The 8,067-nt window shown below is 41.3% G+C and overlaps 1 long non-coding RNA gene across 3 annotated transcripts; it reads right to left on the bottom strand.

The window, feature by feature from the left end:
* Positions 1 to 3,464: 3,464 nt before the first annotated feature.
* Positions 3,465 to 6,887, bottom strand: LOC141746434 (uncharacterized). 3 transcript variants are annotated; one of them, XR_012588356.1, is made up of 4 exons: positions 6,622 to 6,887; positions 6,399 to 6,486; positions 5,533 to 5,674; positions 3,465 to 4,870 (listed from the first exon to the last, which is right to left on the bottom strand). It is a non-coding gene; the product is annotated as an uncharacterized LOC141746434 (long non-coding RNA). The 3 variants fall into 3 exon arrangements; XR_012588357.1 differs by having other exon boundaries at positions 3,465 to 4,816; XR_012588358.1 differs by lacking the exon at positions 5,533 to 5,674 and having other exon boundaries at positions 3,465 to 4,816.
* Positions 6,888 to 8,067: the final 1,180 nt, after the last annotated feature.

Here is an 8,067-nt window from a genome sequence, read left to right as displayed (position 1 = left end):
TAGGAATTTCTGATACAAGTTCTTAGACTTTGGATCTACACCAAAGCAGTGGGACCTCTGGGGTAAGTGGCATCCACAGTCTTGTTCTTTCCGAGTAGTAGTATGGGTAAATAAAAGCTGTTTGGGAAGGAAGGGCTTGTACTATCTGTGACAGTGAATTAACCATCGGGGACCAATTTTTGTCTTTCAGTAAATATTTTTAGAGATATGAAGGGAAATTCCACGTTTAGGAGTAGAAAGTCTCTCCACAGCCATTTTCCAGCACCCAAAACTCATAGCAGCTATAGTATCTGGGCATACGTAGGAAGAAAGCTTTATTTTACAAGTGCAGGAATACTCCTTGATTTTAATTTTTCTTTCTATAAGCATAAACGGGGGGAAAACTATGAAACATTTGGAAAAGCATTTGGAGAATGCCTTCTCCCACCTTGCAGGTGCATCTGCACACAAGCTCGTTCCCAGCTGTGAAGCTCAGCCCCCAGTGCCTTACGCAGACGCCGCAGTCAGGCAGCACAGCCAGCAGCTCCCACCCCACTCTAAACAATGGGAAGAATCTGAATTATTCCCTCCAAAGCAGGGCTTCAAGCATTCAATTGCACGAGTAGCATGGTGCTTTTCCTAAAGCTTCAGAGGAAAAGTTTCATGATAAATTTAACATCGTTGTTGCTGTTATTCTAAACTTAGAACTTTATCGTTTTGTTGAAGGGTGAAAATACTGACCCAAAAAACACCTGAAAGACTCAAAAGACCAACTTAAAGAAACTGAAATAAATTAATTTTTTCATTTCTTGACTGGGACGACTTTATTTTTATGGTCAAATTCCAGATTGGAAATATTACATAGGAATTCTACTCGACTATGCCCTTTCAAAGCTATAATGGGATCAATCTGGGGGTTCTGCAAAATTCTTTCCAACTAAAAAAAGACAACAAGGCTAATCAAAGCACTCAGTTAATTCATTGTCATATCATAAAATTACACCGGAAAAAGGCTGTTAAGTAACTGAAATAAGGAAGTTTGTTGACTTTTTATGAACTGTTTCCCTTTGTGAATAATTTGGAATAGTTTGCTTCTAAAATCTTATTACAAACTGAAACTATAATAGTAATTTTTTCCAAAAAGTTCAGCTTTTAAATTTGCCAGAAAATTCAAATATTATTACCAGTTGAATGTAAAATGAAGGTCAGCATTTAAATTCCCAAAACCAAGAGTCCGTTGTTTACCTTGGTCTCCTTTACAGTCTTCTATTATTGAAGCAATCATACCCCTTTGATGTCAGAACCATAAAAGTATTTTAACAGTAAACACTTATTTTCAGTAAAATTCAAGTCCAACTACTTTTCTTTAGTATGGCAGCATCTCACATGACCACACTTGAATTGGACAGTAATATCTGTCGCTTAATGTTCAACCCATAAAGAGGTTTCTCTGCTCACTATGACTCCAGATCACTGAAAGACTATGAAGGGCAAGCATACTATTTTGCAAGCTTTTGGTAATGACAAGTTTTGTCACTTTTTATTTGGCAAATCATATTTGACCTGCTCAACTTTCAATAGCTCAGAGGCATGTTGGTCTAAACTACTGTCTTGAAGGATTATGAAAATGATACTTTGTGGGGAAATCTCAAAAATACACTTAGGAAGATTTTACAGTAATGGTAATATACAGCACCACAGAGGATAGAAGGACTCAAACCACGTGCAATGGACTCTGCATCAGACCATGTGCAATGAGTATCAAAACAGCAACTGATAACACCATGCAGTCTATTCTCCGGTACTTTCATAGCTGCCACTGAATTAAAACTGAAATACTGCTTAACGTTGCCAGAGTGGTGCAAGGCATCCCTTTCTTCCTGGATAGTCATCACTAGATCATACCTGGATTGATACAGAGGTGAACTCCCCAAATGAGACCAATGCACTTTGTGGGAGAAAAAACATGTTTTGCAGAGAGAGGCTCCAGTTGCCTCACTCTCCCCAGCTGTCAGGGCCCTTAATTAAGGGCAGCCAAATGGCTGCCAGAGGTGGGAGACTGCCTCCTTCCTTCACAGAATCACAGAATGGCAGGGGCTGGAAGGGACCTCTGGAGATCACCTAGTCCAACCCCCTGCCAAAGCAGGGTCACCCAGAGCAGGTTGCACAGGAACATGTCCAGGCGGGGTTTGAATGTCTCCAGAGACAGAGACTCCACCACCTCTCTGGGCAGCCTGTGCCAGGGCTCTGCCACCCTCAAAGGAAAGAAGTTCCTCCTCATGTTTAGTTGGAACTCCCTCTGTTCAAGTTTGTGCCCGTTACCTCTTGTCCTGTCACTGGGCACCACTGAAAAGAGCCTGTCCCCATCCTCCTGACACCCACCCTTTCAGTATGTATAAGCGTTGACAAGATCCCCCTCAGTCATCTTTTTTCCAGACTAAAAAGACCCAAATCCCTCAGCCTTTCTTCATAAGGGAGGTGCTCTGGTCCCCTCATCATCTCGGTGGCCCTTTGCTGTCCCCTCTCCAGCAGTTCCCTGTCCTTCTGGAACCGGGGAGCCTAGAACTGGACACAGCGCTCCAGATACAGCCTCACCAGGGCAGAGCAGAGGGGGAGGATGACCTCCCTCCACCTGCCAGCCATGATCTTCTTGATGCGCCCCTTCCTTGGGGCACATTACAGCACAGTAACCTCAGCCTGATCCTCCAGACGAAGCACGCCTGTATCAGTGCGAACAAGGCTCCTGCTCAGCAGCAGAAAATGGCTTTTGGCCATGGAAATGCTATCTGAGCCATAGAGCCAGCAGATTATTTTTAATCAGTAACAAGCAACAACTAAATTCAACTTTAATCAAAACTTTCAGCTGTCAAAACTTCTAGAACAGCTATGTTAAAAGTTATCTAAACCTCGATTAAAAATGAGATTAATTACTATGCTATCAGAGAGAAATTCTGTTCACAAAGCCCCGTTATTCTAATCTTCCTAAGTGTACAGAACTTGGGGATACTGCTGAAGTCAGGATCCGTCATGCAGAACCAAGAATAGTACTTTGCCCCAAGTAGCCTATGTTATATGTTGCATTATATTGCTTCAAAACAAACTGTATTGATAGGAGGCAAGAATAATTTTCCCTAATCTAAATATGCAGGATTCCAGAAAAAGAAGGGCAGACAGAAGGCCAAAAGCATGAATTATGCATACTGTATCATCAAACTCCTATCCTACTTTAGAGCTGGAGCGGGTTTTGCATGGAAAAAGAAATTAGGATGGAACCTATATTGAACAATTTTCTCCATAACTGGTTCTTACTCACCTTAAATGTAAAATTTTATTTAGCTTATATCACAGGGAGACATCCTTATTAAAGTAGCACATTTACATGGGTCCCTTTGAAAGGATTTAATGCAAGCAAGTCTGAAATAATTGAAGGGAAGACATTTTCTGGCTGTTCTCAGAAGAGCTTAGTGAAGAAGAGGATAGCAGGAAAGAATTACTTTATTATATTTATTTTCTTGGTGAAAGAAAAAAAATCAAAAGGTAGGTCAAATAAGCCAATTCTCTTTTGTAAAAATCAATAGAAGCTTGCAGAACATGAGTGAATTTACATGTCAAGAAGTGTTTGTAATCATACTGCAAAACAAAATCTGTACATTATTACTCTAATAAGGCAGGTAATATAAGAGACTAGCTTGGTTCATTACTGCACACTGCTATTTTAAAACAGTTTAAAGTGCAATGGATACACATTTTTCCTAATTTAATCAAGCCATTAATCTGAAATATGACTGATTATATATTGCATTACAACACACTAAAATATGTCAAATCATAGCACATGACTGGCCTGCAGCTGCTTAACACACGTCTATCTAAAACTGAAAAATAATTCCACACAACACTGCTAAGAAAATTGACTATTTAAATCTTTACTTAAGTCATGCATCATTAATCTCCAGGGCTCTTCCACTCTGACAGAAAAGTTTCAGCCATCACCTAAAAGCTAAACACAGTGATTTCCACTACATGCTTTCAGTATTTCTCTGGATGTTCAACTACAAAGTAGAAGTTAATGTCTACTAGTGCTTCAGTACTTGGTAAAACCTAAAATTCTACTGGCTTCTTTAAATTAATACAGTTTCACATCAAATACCTGAAAAGGAATCCCTCCTTTATTTGATTAATACCCTCCAGGGGATATCTGCAGTCCCAGGTACTTGAAGTTGCAAATGTTTTGGAGCACCAACCTCAGCTCACTGTGAGCAATTATTATTCTTAACACCAACCATATGAAAATTAGCTACAGGAATGACTCACAGTTTCCAGTAGGACCCAAGCTGAGGGTGTAATAACTTCTGTTACATCCTGACTGTACAACCTGGTACCCAGCTGTGAGACTCCAGGCACCCAGGTGTCCAGCTTGAGCCCCTTCACTGCAGAGCTCCAGCCACCCCACGACACCCTCCCCCTCACCTGTGAAAGATGCATGTGGTTCCCTACATTTCTACAATTTCTCCACCTTGCATATTAACTTTGGATGTAAAAAATATATTTGCATAAACATCTAAAGGGCTTTCAGCAACATCACCCTAAATTCACCAGAATTTGGTAGATAATCTGCTGGAAATGGGAATTCACAGGTCAATTTTGATGTTTTGTAACTGATGCCAAAACTTCCCTGCTCTTTGCCAGGGTAGAACCAATGAGAAAGGAGCACAGAGCTGATAAACCTTTTCAAGAATGACAAAGAACAGGATCCTCTTCCATTTAAAAGCCGCACATCACTCAGGTACACGCTGACGACTTGATCCTGATTCTTGTGCCTCCCCCAGTACAGAGTCTGAAACTCAAACCCATTTATTCGCGTTATTTAAGCCTCTTCTGAGATTATTCACTAGAGCAAATACAAGAAAACCAAAAAGCAACATTAACAGAATTTATAACATTATAAGATAATATTATCTCCTCTACTGAATTCATGCTGGACAATCAGTGTATACTAATTATTAATAAGAGCCAATAAAAGGCATATACTTCTCTCACTTTTTCAAAGAGTACAATCTGCCTTCCTGAGCACTGCCAGAATAGTCAAACTCTTAAAAAAAGCTAACAAAGTGTTCTAAAAACAACAATTAAATTCTCTTCCCCTTAAGAAAAACGAAAGAGAGCACTCCAAAGCAGTACTAGGCATTTTCTCATTTCAAATGAGGAGCCTTGTATTTAACTTGGTTTCCAATAGCACTTAAAAAAAAATATATATATCTTTTCTATAAGCAAATAATCTTACATTTCTGACAAATAAACATATCGAAGTTGTAACGTAAGAACAAAGGCCACAATATAAGGTTGCAGTCAGCCTTGCACAGCGTCCATTATTTCCAGTAGAAATTAATCTAGTTTCCCCAGGTGTTCTATAAATATTGCCTTTTTTTCGTTCCCCATCTCCACTCTAACGTACATTAATCAGCAAGAAGAAAGTTTTTAAGTTTTTGCATAAGATATCCCTTGGACAATTCTCTCTTCAGTACAAAAAAAAAAAAAACCAACAAAACACACCTCTGAGCAGAACCCATTCCCATCAGCCAGGCAGTGCAGAGAGGGGTCAGAAAGCCCTTCCAAAACCCAACTCATGGGGAGCAGAACCAAGCCGCAGCTTTTCATTTCTGCCATCTGAGTTTTCTATGGGAAAAATCCAGACCTGTGCAAACATGTCGTAATACAGTGTTTGTTTATAGCAATAGTTAAGACACCTCTGGCTTTCATTTTCTTTTTGACTTTTATTCACTCTCTCTGAGTTATGAGCCACAGAAGAAGGAAGGAGCCAGGGGTAGGGTGAAGGAGGTCTGTGTTGACAGTTGCTGCCACTACACCAGACTGCTCCCCTGGCCCTGCAGAGCCCCTGTGCCTGGACAGGAGTAGGAGAAAAGCAGCCACAACTCTTCTATCTTACTTCTTTCCTACTTTTTGCTCTGTTCTTTAAAGTTTTGACTTCCTGCCGTTACCCTACGGATGTCCTTTTCATGGCTGTTTCTGTTCATTTCCTTCTCCCTTCCCATTCAGTTCATTTTCTTTTCCTACCTAGCTTTTTATTGCCTGCATATTTTCCCCTCTGCTACCTTCTCCATTTTCTTTAAGTTTTTTCCCATTTGAAAGGGCCAATTTGTTTTTAGTGAAATAGTGTTTTTAGTGAAATCAAATGTCTTTGCAGGACTACAATTTTAACTTTGCTTTTGTTTTTTAAAAGAACATGAACGTAAACATTTATAGCCACTGAATAATAAACATCAGAAGAGTTCCCTTGAGAAAGTATATTTTTAATTACGCATTCACGACTGGCAGATATATTTGACTTATTTTTGTATACTTTACTGCAGAAAGTCTAAGTAAATACAAAGTAGAAGAATTCAGAGTATGTTACTCACCACATTTGTTTATCCTGGTAACCAGACGTGAATTTTGTTACCCAATAGAGGCTCTTCTCATTTGCTTCTTCATGACTCAGTCTGCTGGCTATTAAAAAAAAAAAAAATTAAATATTCAAAGTAACAGCAGCATGGAATAGCAGGAGGAAGAAAAGACACACAGCCCTTTCACTCTCCACGTGAGAGGAACTGCCTTCTTTGAAATACAAGGCTTAGACCTCACCTATGCAGGGACTTCTCTCCATCATAACAACTGGCAGCCAGTTACTGACATAGGTAATTCAGCGTGAACTCGAGTCAAAGACTGAGAAAGCAACCATGGCCACCAGCAGACTTTACTTCCTGCTCAAAACCACCTAGAGCTTCATCCACACAAACGGCAACTTCCCTTCTCCACAGCGTAGGGCACGGCTGCATCAGCACACAGATACTGAGCTAGCAGATAATTCAACACAGACACAGCTACAGACAGGGAGTTTCAGCCCTGGGTAAATTAGAATTGGACCTAAAAAAGCCAGTGAGCTTAAAGGGGTAAGAAAACAGGTGGGACTTCTTTTATAATGACCACATTTAGAACAGCTGTGTTTGTTTCCTCAGGGATAGTCTTATTTCACACAGGTGCACTGAGGTTTCTTTACTGAGCTTCGTCAGTCAAACCTTATCCTAATTTCTTTGCATTAAACTAGTTCTTTGAGAGCTGGTCTCATCTCTACGATGAGAGTACCAGAGTCATGGTAAGGTTGCCCAGAGCAAAACAGAAACTTGATTCTGTGAGTTTTTCACTCACGGAGGATAGCTGGATTATGCTAATCCCCAGCGATGCTGCACTCGGTACCTACCCAACCACTGTGAAAAACCACACTACAAAGCAACAGTTACAAGGTGGTCAAGATAGAAGACAAAGCAAGACGTGTCCTGAGGGAAGGAGCGCAGATACCTACTCTCCTTACAGCAGCTCCAGAAGAGACATAGCATCTCAAGTCCTACAGGGTCTAAAACACAATACCCATACTAAACAAAAAGAAAAATCTTTAGCAAAGCACCCCTCATGGCCATGACCATAGCAAACTTGTAAACAAAGAATCAGATTGGAACACTTAAAATGGGCAAATTTTGGAACATGTAAAATGAGGAAAAGCTGGACATGAGCCAACAATGTGCGCTTGCAGCCCAGAAGGCCAATTGCATCCTGGGCTGCATCAAAAGAACCGTGGCCAGCAGATCCAGAGAGGTGATTCTCCCCCTCTACTCTGCTCTCATGAGACCCCACCTGGAGTACTGTGTCCAGCTCTGGAGCCCTCAGCACAGGAAGGACATGGACCTCTTGGAGCGGGTCCAGAGGAGGGCCACGAAGATGATCGGAGGGCTGGAGCACCTCTCCTATGAGGACATGCTGAGAGAGTTGGGGTTGTTCAGCCTGGAGAAGAGAAGGCTCTGGGGAGACCTTAGAGCGACCTCCCAGTACCTGAAGGGGCCTACGGGAAAGCTGGGGAGGGGCTGTTTGCAAGGGCATGTAGCGATAGGCCGAGGGGCAATGGTTTTAAACTAGAGCAGGGTGGGTTTAGATTAGACATTAGGAAGAAGTTCTTTACAACGAGGGTGGTGAGACACTGGCACAGGTTGCCCTGAGAGGTGGTGGAGGTCCCAACCCTGGAGACATTCAAGGCCA

The sequence above is a fragment of the Larus michahellis genome, chromosome 7 (assembly GCF_964199755.1).
Source record: "Larus michahellis chromosome 7, bLarMic1.1, whole genome shotgun sequence".
In the NCBI taxonomy this organism is placed as follows: Eukaryota; Metazoa; Chordata; class Aves; order Charadriiformes; family Laridae; genus Larus; species Larus michahellis.
The sequence above is the reverse complement of the archived record's forward strand: the minus strand, read 5'-3'. Positions and strand labels throughout refer to the sequence as shown.